The sequence below is a fragment of the Podarcis tiliguerta genome, assembly GCF_965153285.1.
Source record: "Podarcis tiliguerta genome assembly, chromosome: 17".
Taxonomy (NCBI): domain Eukaryota; kingdom Metazoa; phylum Chordata; class Lepidosauria; order Squamata; family Lacertidae; genus Podarcis; species Podarcis tiliguerta.
Window position 1 is genome coordinate 5,798,275 of NC_139550.1, and position 14,722 is coordinate 5,812,996.

General features: G+C 40.1%; 1 protein-coding gene across 2 annotated transcripts in view; it reads right to left on the bottom strand.

The window, feature by feature from the left end:
* The window catches only part of PAX5 (paired box 5), a 251,538-nt gene extending 237,887 nt beyond the window's left edge, over nucleotides 1-13,651 (bottom strand). The window contains exons 1-2 of one of the 2 annotated variants that reach the window (XM_083420377.1): nucleotides 13,315-13,651; nucleotides 9,603-9,829 (exon numbers count right to left, since the gene is read on the bottom strand). The gene's annotated coding sequence lies outside the window, so the exon portion shown is untranslated. The remainder of the gene's footprint in view (nucleotides 1-9,602; nucleotides 9,830-13,314) is intronic. The other variant, XM_083420378.1, reaches the window with a different exon arrangement.
* Between the last annotated feature and the right edge of the window lie 1,071 nt (nucleotides 13,652-14,722).

The window sequence follows — 14,722 nt, forward strand, 5'->3', positions numbered from 1 at the left end:
TGTGTTTCCTGACCTTTGGACTTTGCTTGTCTGACTTGAAATCCAGACTTTGAACTTGACATACTGACTTGCTGCCAGGTAGGCCAGAAGTTCAAGACACTTAGTCTCTGTCTTTCTTATTAATAAAATTATATCCTGCCCTAAACTGCAAGCATCCTCAGGCTGGATCACATAAAAATAATTCAAAAACATAGAATAAAAATGGCTAAAACCATCCTATAATATCATCTGCTCCCTATAGCAATGCCAAGTAGCTTAATATCTCAACCCCTATCCCTACTTAAGCCTGGAGGAAATGAAAGGTTTACAGCTGGTGCCAAAAGCTAAACACTGCTGGTATCAGTCACACATTAAGGGAAAATAATTATACAGCCAGGGTGTCACCAACAAGAAGGCCCCATCTCAAGCAAAAAGCACATTGGACTTCACTCTGTATGGGGTAACAAAAGGGACATCCCTGGCAGATCATTAAGCCTGGGTAATGCTCCTTCAGATAACTGGGTCCTAAGGCATTCAGGACTTTGTACATAAGCATTAAAACCTTGAACTGGGCTTGGTAGCAAATAAACAGCAATGTAAACTGTTTAGAACTGCTGTTACATGGTTCTGACAACCGTATCGGTCAACACGCTGGCCGCTGTATTTCGCATCAGCTACAGTCACTGAAACATCTTCAAGGGCAGCCCCGTGATGATTACAGTAATCTAATCCAGAGATTACCAGACTATGGACTACTGTGACCAGAGGGCATGAGCCTGTCAAAAGTTAGCGACCCTATGCTTTAGTCCTGATATCCTCTAAGAAACAGAGCCTGTTGCTATCCTGCATAAAGTGGATCAGCTCAGAGAACAAAACCAAGTTACTTTATGTCCCTTGGAAAAAGGCTTGCAGCACCCCACGGGGTGCAGGATATTCATCTGCTCGGATAAGATGCAAATAGTGTTCCACCTCAAAGACAGCTAAGCTAACTGCTTTGGGATCACCTTTTCATAAAGAAACTAACAGATAATCTGAGAATGCAGACAAACTTAACTGTGTTGACTTTTAGCCAAATGCTGTGTTTCTTGTGGTTTCATGAACCCAATTAAAATATGACAATTTGGATACAGTCCATTCTGGCACACTTCCTCTTTGGATACCATGTGTGTTAAAGTTGATTAGTTATTCATATTGAGGGGATTAGGAGTCAAAAATTCCACCTTCCCCTGCAGTAAAATGGAAAGATGCAAATCAGCACACCACCCTTCAGAACTGCTTGTTCATTTGGCTGCCAACACAGTGGGTACAAGGGTGGAATTTTCATTTGTCTTCAGAGTGAGATAAAAGGAAAGATTTCAAAATACAAGCAGGGTGTTTGAATGTCCGTTTCCTTTCATCTTCCCCATTGTTGATGGCTACATTGTTGGATTACACATAAATATGGTTCAAAATCGTAATATATTTTTAAAAATAGCATATTTCCTAGCTTTGTGTCACACATTTCATCTATTGCTTCTCCCGTTTCCCCAAATACACACAGACAAATAAAGCTATTGCATTGTTTCTTCAGCTATTTTGAAACAATGGAGCCATCCTTGTCACAAATAATGCCCATAAATTCAAACACACAGTTGAGGGTATTTCTTGATGGGGATTTTTTTTTCCTGGGGAGACCTGGGGTATGACTAAACAATGAATCCCTTTTCCATTTCCAAGATCAATGCAACAACAAGAGGAAGCAGAAATGAAAGATTTCAGCTCAAGAACATTCTGCGCTTGAACTTTTGTTCCATCGACTATTATCACTCTGAAAAGGTAAAAATGAATTCCTTTGCTTCATGGGGGAAAAAAAAAGATTGAACGATATGAAGCCAAATCTCCAAACAGCCTGCTTCAGACAACGGCAGGCAAAGTGGAAAATACTCATGAAGAAACTAGAGCTTTGGTTAAGGAGTAGTTTTGCTGTATTGATCAAAGTGAAAATGCTAGCAAAAGAAAAGCACCTGGAATGAAGAAATACAAACAAAATCTAAGTTATTTACCGTGTCATTTGTGTATAAACCTATATTTACTGTTAAAGCTGCTCTAGACTAAAGGACTTTTAGCTGATTAATTTCCTGCCTTTCAATTGATTAAAATTGATTGATCTATTTAAATGCATTTGTAGATCACCAGAACCTCAATACTGGCACCTTTTCAAAATACTGAAGGAAGTACAGGGTAATTTCTAACTGAGATGGCAAACCTGTCTCTGGGCTGTACCACCTCAAACTGAAGCTGATGGCTTGCATGACTCAATACCTTTCCAACAAAAAATAAAAATATCCATCCACCTAGAAAACTGGGATGGTAGGGGAAATGGTACTAGCCTAACCTTTTGCCTGGCATGTCAGTTATCTATAGGCAATGAGTTTTGTTATGTTTATCTGAAGAAGCAGTCAATCAAATGACTTCCTACTGTAATCTCAAGTATACATTAGTATACATCTCTGAACATTTTAAAAAAGATATCATGGCTAATAGGTTATCCTAGGAGTGGCTATGAACTTCAAAGGCTATCGTCTTTAAAATTCTGAAAAAATAAAAAAGGCATTCCCCCCCCTTGCTCATTCATCTTATGACTCTTACAGCACATGTTACAGCCATGTATTCCAAATGTTTCTGTGCAATAACTAGAAGTAGAAACTTCACCTCTTCATATTAAAATTGAAATTTCCATAATGTTTGTGGTAGTGAGGGACTAAACCACACCTGGGCTCAGATATCATACAGTGGGGATTCTTGTTTCACTCACAGAATATTTTTTTTGGAAAAACACAAATGGTTCACTAAAATGAACACAAAAGCTGATTTAGGCTGTAATCCTAATCCAATTTACCTAGGAGTAAGACCATTGAATTCAATGGGATTTACTTCTGAATAGACATGGTTAGGTTTACAACTTTAGTAAGGCATTTTATCAAATGATTAGTAGTTCTCCATATATGTATACCTAAGGGCAAAATACTATTTTTTTGTGTGTAGCAGTTTAATTTTAGCATGGAAACTTTGCTATTCCTTAAAATTTAAGAAAAATGTATATATTGATAAAAAGGAAAGACTTCTATATTTTCAATCCAAACAGCCAAGGTTTGGGTCTTTCACTTTTCAGTGTTATAGCATAATGTCAGAAGGGGCTTTGTGCTGCACAGCTGAATACTCAGCCAAACTGTGACTGACACATTCAAATGTATTAAATATTTTTTTTATTGTCATGAAGCCAAGTGATTAACCACACTGTTGCTAGAAGGCAAATTAGACCTTGGCAAAGAAGATGGCAGGGTTGATGGTAGGTCACTGAGCAATGGTTTCACCTAGAATTAGAATATTTCTTTTTTGTTTTATTCGCATGATGTGATAGGTCCCTGTGTGATTTCAAGAATGCATTTATACCAAGATCTTGTTTTGCTATATTGCATCATTTTCAGTCCTTTCAAATCCTTTTGGTTTATATTGATTTGCTCATGTGATTGTCTGTTTTATGTGTGCTCATACAAATCTGCATGCATGTTTACTGCCAAATGATTGGAAGGGAAATATCACGCATAATTTTTTTTTGAATTCCAGTTAATCAAAGACTTTAAGAATAATGTAGTGAAGCGACACTTAACAAAAATCAATTTCATTAATTCCAGATCCTCTTTAGCCCCATTATACAGCTGTATGAAAATTACTAACTGTGAAATATAAAAAAGATTATTCTGTAATTGAAACCTTTTTTGTTTTTAGTTAAATTTTGAAATCAATAAAATTCAAATTAAAATAGAGCAATTTCCTAACTCTTCCCCTGTTGGCTCAATATACAGTCATAATTGCTGTGAAACAAACATATTCAGAAGAGGTGAAAATGATCATGCTGGCTTCTTAATAAACTGTTATGAGTCTTGCTTTCTCCAGCAAACTCTGAACTCAAGCAAACCTGTAAAATAATATGGCAAATAGGACACAACCATGCCAGATAGGAATGTAATGAAAAGGGGATATATCCCCTGGCCCTGCCAAAACTGAAATGAAGCAATTTAGATTTAGGGACACCAATATTGTATTGGCTCTGAATACTAGATCCAGTTTGTAGTGGTAGTAATATACAATTGTCATCATCTTTAAGCTCTGGTCTTGTGCGCTTCCAGAAGCATCTGGCTAACTGCTATTGGAAACAAGGTGCTAGATGAGGTGAACCTTTTGTCTGCAATGCAAGTCTTCTTACATGCTTATGATGGGTGAGCACTTGTATAGATGTCAATGGTATAGAAAAGTGGCTTCTGAGAACCAGCTTCACATGCTGAGCTTCTCAAGTACACGGGGGTGTTGAACTGGCTTGATTACCCATTTCCTTTCAAAGTAAGGGGAGGTGACCTTACCAAACCTGGCACGACAGCTTACTCCATGGTAGAATTAGGTGTACACATGACTGAATACTGGGCATGGACTAGCACTATAAAATAGTGGCTGTGTTGCCATTTTTGTTCCCAACCTTCAAGTCTACTTTCCGATGTACTTAAGGACTCCTATAAACCCAGATGGCTCCAACTCATACACAGCAAAATTAGATCTATTGGTATTGACTTGGAATTGTTGTATCACAATATCCAAATTAGATTAAAGGATATCGAAAAACAAAACATTGAGTCAACTGTAAATAAAATAATCTCCTATGAGTTCTATGGTTTAAATACAACCAATGACAGGCTCATCTATATCTCAAAGTTAATAATTCCAGCCCAATGTAGGACATTTATATTAACCCAGTTGAATATTTCCCCCCCAACTTTTGTAAGGGCAGATATTTAAATATCCATAGAAATAATAGACATTGCGGATGTTATTCGAATGGCCAGACACTGTAGAACATATTATTTTCTACTGTCCACTGTACAACCAGCTACACAAATGTGTGTTATCCCCTTTTTTGGGTAGTTTAACGTCATGGCACAATGAAAATATCAGATTCTACTTGTCTGGTATTAACTTGGAGATAACTGCAAGGGTGGCTGAGTTTCTGTCAATAGTATCTCTTAGAGTGGTCAATGGCATGGTTTAGCGGGAAGACACTCCAATGAAAATTTCTGTTATAATGTATATTATATGGCTGTTTCTTTGTATGTGTGTGTGCGTGTGCGCGCACACACACACGCACACGCACACACAAATTGTATATGGATGTATTAAGATGGTCTATATCTGTAATGCCTAATAAAGTTTTGGAGAAAGAGAAAGAAAGCATTAATTAGACTTAAGCATGTTGGTTATATGAGGCTGGTTCTTCAGCAGTCAGGGCTTTTTTTTCTAGAAAAAGAAGTGCCAGAACTTGTTGAGCTTTTTAAGGGAGATATACCCAGACTCCATCGTGCAAAAACAGAACGCCGTGACACAACACTACAGAGGTGCTGGAACGACCACATTGATGGGTCTCAAACCCTCAGTGAGGGACTTCCCCTGCATGCGAAGACAGACTCTGTTTGAGTGAGCAATAGTGGTTTCTGCATGTGCTGTAGAAGGAAGTGAGGGGCAGATGGGATTAGTCTACACAAATCCAGGGGCGGAGTCCCTAAAACAACGGGATGGCACCTTGTACGCCTCCTTTCAGCAACTCCTACAGCCAAGCTGGTGCCAAACCTATTGCTCTGCTTTCCTTTGGACCACATCAGCAAGAGGGGTGGGGTCAAGGTGGATAAAAATCAATTATTTTTTTAAAAGAAAAAAATCCAATTTTTAAAATTTAAATCGGATTTTTTTAAAAAACATGCTTTTGGAGGAAACATCTTTCTAAAGATAGTTTTCTATTTAAGTTACATTATAGTCCAAAGTCTATTCATCAGGAAATAAGGATTTGTTTTTAATTATGTAGCATGAGGCTTTATATGCAGTGTTTAAATGAACTCCATTAATCCATTCACAATGCCATGCCTTTCCAGAGGTTTCTGTAAGATTATGTGGGGCAGTTTTTCTAACGAGGTGTCACAGATGCTTCTTCTTGCAGTTCTCAAAAGTGTGAATTTGTGTCTGCAGAGATAACATGTGTTTTCTTCACAGCAAAAAAGTTATAAAATAAACATACAGAGTTGAGAGAAAAACCTTAAACCCATCGTTCTTTTGCAAATTTATATACACAGAATCAACCCCTTACCTCTTAAATACTAAGTTCCAAGAGGTTCGATGAATAGATTGTTTGGAGTGGAGTAGATCTGCAGAAGTAGCTAAGTGTGAAGCAGTAAAAATGAAAATGCAACCTTGTGAGCAGACTACTCCATGAGTCTTGGGATCTTTGTGTAATAATTGTGCAAGTCAGTTGAATGTCTGTGTAACTCAGACTTGAGGCAAGTGCTGAAGGCACTTCAGGGCTGGCAACCTCTTCCCAATCACACTGGGTTCCAGCAACTGCTCTAACACTTAATTGTACAGAATAGGCACCTGAATGTAGAAGCAAATCCAAAGAGGGGTGTGTGTGGAAATAGTAACTGGGATCTGTAAGTCCTTGGCGAGACCTTGAAGAGCTTGCCAGTCAACTAATAAGAGTTCACTGGTTCCAGGCCCTTCTTCCCAGGGCTCGTCTGACATTGTCCAAACAATAAAGTCTCTACCTGGAACTTCAGTCCTGCAGCAGGAATCCCTGAAGTTCTCTGCTCCAGTATTGCGCCCAGAGCTCAGAAACTACTCGCGCTAATGAAATTCCCTGTCGCCAAATGCACCTAGAACAATGGGAGTTTCAAACACTGGGTGTGGAAGAGGGCTTCGGATGAAGGAGAAGGTGGCAGAAATTGCTGCCTCCCTTAAATGAACGGAGAAGAAACTTAGAATTCACAGTAAGTTCTAATACCATATTTCAAAAAAACAACAACAAATAACCTTAATGTCCTGTGACCGGACACACACAATGTAGCTGTTAATCTAACCTTCAAAATGTTAATTTGAAATTTCTTTAGAAGATACAAGAAAAGGCTTCAGATCAATTCTTCCTACATGAAAATTACAAATGATCTTAAAGAGGGCCTTATATGTATATCAGATACCATTTGAAGCAATGCCTGCATTTGTTTAATCTTTCCGGTGTCAAACTAACAGCCCATTTGCAATATCATGCATAATTAATTTGTTTTCCATATAGTAATACGATTAACAACTTCACATTTTACACGGGGTACTGAGTCATGTTCAAATAAAACAAGTTCTAATGAGAAAAATTGGATGTGGCAGCAAACCAGTGTTCCACTAAGCAATCCAGATTCAGATGTGTTTGCCTCTCTTTTCTGCATGTATTTTTGTCAGGATTCCACTGTAAACAAGATAATTTCTTTTGTGTCAGGTTATCCAGAGTAAATGTGTTTTAATGAACAGCTCTTTCATTGTAAATATCGCAATATGTTGAAAAGGTATTTACATATGATGTTTTGGAGATTAAGTACAATCTGCTACATATGAAGACAGATTTGCTCAATGAGGGCCGCTAATGTTAGCCACCTATGTTTTAATTGTTAAAGTCCTATATGCCAAATACATAGTTAATTATTTCAACAGAATGAGTCAATGTTAGCCCTTCTTGCTTTGCCTAAATCTCTCCTAGCTTCCTTTCAAATGTCTCACCTTCATGCCAGTCTTCTGTAAGAGCACACCACCTTTCAAGCTTGCTTTCATAGACCCTGTTTCATTCACCCCTCTTTTTCTAGGATCTTCTGCCTACCTGTACTTCCTATCTACTGGTCCTATCAGACCATCCAATCTACTGCCAGAGGCTTATCTCACTGGCGAGCCCCTTTGGCACAAGGCAGGTAGGTTGCACCTACAACTATCACGGACCCTTCTGCCTAGCCAGCATTTGTGTCACAAGCAGAGAACTGAGCCAAATCTCTTCCAGAGGTTTAATCACCACAAAGTGCCCTAGCATCCCACAATACGGATGTCAAAACAAAACACAAATGACGTGTCATTTAAGGACACACAACATGGCAAGGCCAGAAGATAAAAATAGATGCCGAGAGCAGGTGTGAGCAATTCTGTTGCAGATGTAAAGCAGGTCTTGCCTTTCTCATTTAATCCCAACAACAACAACAACCCTGTAAGATAGGTTTGGATGAGAGGCAGTTACTGGCCCAAGGTAACCCAGTGAGCTTCATGGCCAAGTGGGGAATTTGAACCCTGGTCTACCCAAGTCCTAGTCCGATGCCCGGCCTAACCGCTACACCACACTGACCACAACACATTGTCTTAGAGCAACAGCTGAAATAAGTCACAGCAAGCAGGGCCAATGTCAGGAGAGTGCATTGATGGACACCTGCCAAGGCCCCTCGCTGCAAAGTCACCCACTGTTAAACCACAGAACCTCCTGGCCGTGCTGCTCCTCTTCTTTGCTGTCTCTGAGTTGTAGGGATGTATTAAAACCAGGAAAGGATATATTAGTTAGATATTATCATTCCTCGCTCATGTTTGTGAGTTTAGCATATGTCCCTTTGCAGCTCAAAATAAGGAAGCTGTCGATAAACTACCGTAGCTTTAGCCTTTTAGTTAAGTAATCCAGGATGCTTTAAAGCAGACTACATTTCCTGGTAATTTACCTTTTCTCCCTTAAAAACAATAAACACGCAGAACAGACTTCTTATAAGTAAAGAAAAATTTACTCATTCAGTTTCACAGAAGCAGTCTTGAGAGTGGTGACTAAAAGTAGTTGCAGACCTATATTGTACTTTAGATTAAAATGGAATCTGAGCTGGCCTACATCCTTAGTTATGGATGAGGAAAGAGAAGAGATGAGTATTTGAATATCAAGAAGCGGAGAAAAGAGAGAGCAGGCCAGGAACATAGCCAGCTTTTAGAGCATAGACCCCGCTTACCTGGCAGTACACAACGGGACTGGCTCTCACAGGTAGTACTGCCAACTTCCTCTGTGTGTGCTTTTCTAGTGAACACGTCTTGTTGGTTTGAGTGCATTGTAAATATCCCACATGAGCAAGTAGGCAGTGGCCATACTGAGGAGATGGAGAAGTTTTTGGCCTCACACAGGGTGCCATATTTTGAAAGATTACCAAAGTCTGCCCCTGAGGAGGTGGAGCTACTCAGAAAGGGTGGCCACCGATGGCATCTTTCCTGAGCACCTGCTCCAGCACTGATGACAGGCTGTGCCCAGTAAATTCCTTCTAAACAATGTGCTACAGAAGAAATCCCAGTCCTTATTGTCACATATAAACAAGTACTGAGTCAAGCTTTCCTACCCTTTTAAACCACCACTCTCTTCCAAATCGGGTCAGATACCCAGCTGAGTTGGAGGGAAGGAGCAATGCTTAATTTACTGGAGCTATGCCAAGGTATACCAGCTGAAGATCCTGTACAGTATCTTTGTTTAAAATCAAAATACTTTAAAAAGCAAATAGTAATAAGATAAGGAAAATCTGCTTTAATGTTCCTGCAGTTGGCAAGAGGAATAAGTTTGCATTAAACATTATCATGAATGGAGGTTCTTAAAGCGGTGGCAGTGTGACGGTGCAGCTGTTGCCCTTTGAGATGCCAAAACTTAATGAAGTAGGATAAACCTTGCCGAGGAGACAAACACATAAATGAGATTTATCCCAAGAAGGATTAACTTCTGTACTTACACATTTCCAAGGACAAATAGCGAGGAAAGCTTTCCACATGTCATCAGACGGTGGGCCTGTGGGGGGTGATTTGAGTTTCACACACGCTGAGAATGTCACAAATCCTCTGGAACATGTTAGAATCAATGTTTCTTGTTGATCCAAGTAGAAGTCTCCAGAGCCCCCAAGTGCAAGCATGTTAACAAAATCCTCCGCTAAGGGGTCATTCAAAAAAGCAAGTCACACATCTAGGGGGAAGGAGAAGATAGCAAAGTGGTGACAATTTGCAACAAGCAAGAGAAGTTAAAAATGTGGTGGTCTTTCTGGCACAGTCACTTAACGTTGGTCAACATGATACAATCAGAACAGGGAGAATTCCAAGAATTGCATCCTCAGTGGGAGCTCCCCACTGCAGGAGGAATTATTCCCCCCCCCCCCGCCTTGGTCCTGATCTTTCTTGGAATGCAGGTGCAGCAGAAGCCACTTGGGATTGCCTGACTCCAGCCTTTCAGTAGCTCTTGATCAGGAGGTTGTCAGCAAGCTGTCCACAGCGCCAGTTAGGGGCTCCCTGACTGCGCTTCAAGCATACTGTGTTTTAAACATAAAAAACAGCAAAAGAGCAAATCTAATCTTTAGGGCAGATGCAAGGTCCTTTGCTGCCCAAACAGAAGCCATCATAGATTATGAAGGGCTTTTCCTCACACAGAAGCCATCATAGATTATGAAGGGCTGGTTTTGACCTATAAATATGAATAATAATTTTATCATTTGTACCCCGCCCATCTAACTGGGTTGCCCCAGCTTTAAATGGCTCAGGACTGCAATACCTCAAGGTCTGCCTCTCCCCATTTGCACTGATCCGGACCCTGCAATCATAATCTGAGGCCCTTCTTCATGTGCGTCCTCTACGAGATGTCTAGAGAGTGGCAACATAAGAGCGGGCTTTTTCTGCAGTGGCTCCCTGCTTGTGGAATGCTTTCCCCAAGGAGGTTCGCCTGTCACCTTCATTACATATCTTTATGCGCCAGGCAAAAACGTTCTTCTTATTCCAGGCTTTTGGCTAATTAAACAGTATATGACCTTCTAAAATGTGTATTTCTATTGGATGGGGAATATAGTTTTTGCTTGTTATTACGTTATGTATTTTTGTATTTTTATATTGGAAACCACCATGTGATCCTTGGATAAAGGGCTGTATAGAAATGTAATAAAAATCAATAAATGAATGCAGGAATGATAACATCTTATACTTTTATTGACTTTTGGTGACTCTTGTTGTCATTTACTAATCATGAGGAATGCACCATTTCTGGGCAAGGTACTGGAGCCTGTGGTAGCATCTCAACAACTAGGATCATTAGATTGAGCATTTTCTTACTCCTTTCCCACTACCCCACCATCCCCTAGTGCTACTTTATTTTTAGAAATACTAATCCTCCCCTAAGGTTACAGCATTCTTTCATGGCAATCAACATAGAATAACACACTTGTAAACTGTGAGCAGATTTGATTTGGAACATGCTGATAAATTTGGCAGTAGAAAATAGGTCACTGATTATATTTCCAATTTGCATTTGGCTCTCGTTGACTTTCTGCTAAGTGTGCCAGAAACACAGGTGCTTAAACGGAGTGTTGCAGTCTTGGAGTGATATGGTCTATCTTGCTTTCATCACACCATGCCTTAGAGTTACCTTGTGCTGTTTTGATAGAGCTATTAATTTAAATTCTTTATTTAAGGTTTGTCTCGCCTTAAAAAAAAACCCTTCAAACAGATTTTCGCATATGAATGGAGTGAAACAAAGAATATAATCTTAACCCCAGTGAATGGTTTTCAGACTGACATCTGTACATTAAGAATATGTAAAAATACCAATTTCATGCTCTGACAGCTTATTCTGCATTGGTGGTGGTGGGATAATACCATGGGAATGCGAAATGTCAAAGCATTACATAATGTCAGCCATTCACATGTTCGTCTGATGAGCTATCATGGAGTGTTCCTTAAGGGACATTTCTCCCCCTGAAAAATGAGAATGAGGGAGGAAAAGAACCAACAAAACAACAAGAAGAATTAAAAAAACAGGCCTGACTCAAAAATTAACATTATTGTCCAAGCCTGAGCAGTGTATATGGAGGTCCTGGGCTGTCCAGACAACAAATCCCCCCTCAGCTTTACTCTCCAAAGTAAAGGAGAGTAATGTTTCGCTGTAGCTTGACTTCAGGAGTTGCTAGAATGAGGCATACAAGGCGACATCAAACCATTTTAGTGACTCCACTGCAGATTTGTGTAGGGTTTACGCCTTAGCCTTTTCTTTTCCCAATGATCTCCCCTAAAGCAGTGGAGGTTTAGGATCCTTCTCGATTGGCTTCCTCTCCATCTGCCCCTCATTTCCCTTTACAGTACAGGCAGAAACCACCTTCTCGGCCATGATACCCACTATTGGGCTTTTCCACACAATCTGCTGGAGCCTGTCTTTGCATGCATCCCTAACTCACATGTCCCTAACTCACTGAGGGTTTGAGACCCTCGGCTACCCCTCACCTGCTTTAGCCATCCAGTCAAAGACATTTCCTAGGGTGGACAAACTACCCCAGAAGGAGCACAATGTGTTTCCCCCACCAGAGATACTACCCCTCCCCTAATACTCCATACACCCCTTGCATGGACTACCTAGCACTTCAGAAGATTTGTCCAGGCTAGTACTGGCTGCTAGCTGACTATCAGGGAGCCTTACACTGTGGGAAATTGCTGAATCCTTGCAAGCTCTGACTAAGTTGAAGGTGTTTATTCCAAAACAGCAAATTCACCCCTTCAGTCTGAAGTGTTTCCATTTCACTGCTTTCTACCTTGATTTGCCTTGTTTTAAGTTTGGTGGTGCTTCTTTTATTATTCATCAGCCACTGTTAATGGTCATAAAAGGTGTGAGAGTGGAAATAAATCCTAAAGAAATGTACCATAATTGTATTTGGCTACATAGTACAATACAACAGCAGGTCTCTGTGCAGATGCTGCAGGCAGATGATTCCCTATCACTGCAACAGACCCATTTCCACAATTCCACTCAGCCCAATCCTCCTCCTGCAGCAGTATGGACCAAAACATACCATGGTATATTTAAAGTTTAAAAACATCTATGACATTATAAGCTTATTGAGGCTTATTCTTAATAGGCAGTCATGTTTATTTAAAGGTTTTACTAAGGTCTGTGGTTTCATTGAGTTACTTTAAATAGGGTTACTGTTCCTTTATTAAATTTCTATACTACCCTTTATCCGAGGATCACATATAACCATTAAGAATGTAGTTATGGACAAAGGACAATGGCAATAAACTCTCTCTACACACCAGGTCTGGGAACAGAGTGTTGGAAGGTCTACACACACAAAATGGGTTTTTATATGTTTGGGAAACAACAAAGGTGCTGATTGTAAGGAAACAAAAAAGGCCAGCTATGAAAATGGATTAAAATTAATAGAAGGATAAGAAGGTGATTAAAAAAGAATGAAGTGGCATCATCAGGAAGCATTTGGACTTGAGTTTGTAACAGGAATGGGAAACCTAATTATTTTAAAAATTGTATCAAATTTAAATAATTTGGAAAACGTGTGTGTGTACCAGGTTAGTTTTTTCCTCTATTCAAGCCCTAGCAAATTACTCTCTCTCTCTCTCTGGTTAACACACAATTCACTACACCCAGAGACTTTTACAAGTAGTCTTCAACTTGGCACTCACGTCCTTCACTCTTGGGTCCCTTCAATCTTCTTAGGGTTGCTGTTCAGAACAACCAGCTGGCATTTGGCAATAGCCACAAAACCTATCTCTCCTCCTAGCAGACCTTCAGCTCTTTGCCCTGGCGATACCAGTTCCTCGGTTACATCTCCAACTTCCCTTCAGAAACAAACCTCTTCTCCTAATTGCTCCCCTAAGCCCTCACTGTTCCACTCCAACAGCTACTCTAGTCTGACCAGTACTGAACCTGGCCTTTTATCACTACCATCCGAGTGAAATCCTGTCCTATGATTGGTTTGTAGTTATGGGCCAATGAGATGAGGCGGAATGTCCACTTACTGACCAGTTAAAACAGCTCCCCTTTGGTTTTGAATATAAAGCCAGAAACCTCCCCTAATATAGCACCTGGTTGACAGTTTAACTGACACTTTGCTGCTTGCAAGTCTGCATTCAGTTCAGTTAACTCTTTACATGCCTCACAGAATCAATCAATAATAGAGCTGTAGAGCTGGAAGGGATGAGAATAGTGTGATACCTCAGGTTAAGAACTTAATTCGTTCTGGAGGTCCATTCTTAACCTGAAACTGTTCTTAACCTGAGGTACCACTTTAGCTAATGGGGCCTCCCGCTGCCGCTGCGCGATTTCTGTTCTCATCCTGAAGCAAAGTTCTTAACCCGAGGTACTATTTCTGGGTTAGCAGAGTCTGTAACCTGAAGCGTCTGTAACCTGAGGTACCACTGTAATCTAGTCCAACCCCCTGCAATGTAGGAATCTTTCATCCAATGTGGTGCTCAAACCCATGACCCTGAGATTAAGTCTCAAGCTTTACCAACTGAGCTATCCTGAGTTAGCCTCATGTTGTTAAAAAATACATGGGCATTTTCATAATAAAACTTTCCTACCCTGGAGGCTGGTTTGGGTAGAAGTATTGATTCCAGTCCAAAACACATTCCAGGCTGGTGTGCAAAGGGTACTTAAAGTGAAACTGACGAAAGGTGTAGAAAAAGCAGCATTTTCTGAGTGCTCCTGGATTTCAGCCAGGAACTTCATGATCCAAGACCAAGGCTAGTAAACTAAGTGGCTCTGTCTTTGTTGAGGCCTCACAGCCTTTTAAATAATATAAGTACAGTAAACACCAGCTCCTGTGACTGGCATACATTATGAAATATCTAATATGGACATGCCTGGTTTAATTTAAGCCTCACTTTCTGTCCTTATGTGGACAACAGGGCAGAGCTTTCAGATCGTTTCACCTCGTCAAGTAAATCCAAAGACTTTTCTGTATCCAGCTACAAATGTCCTGCTTCTTGAAACACCTTATATGCACTTTTAAAGGTATGATGGCATTAAAATAAGTGTCAATTTGATGATCAACAGTTTATTTAAAAACTTTCACAAATTTATGTGTCC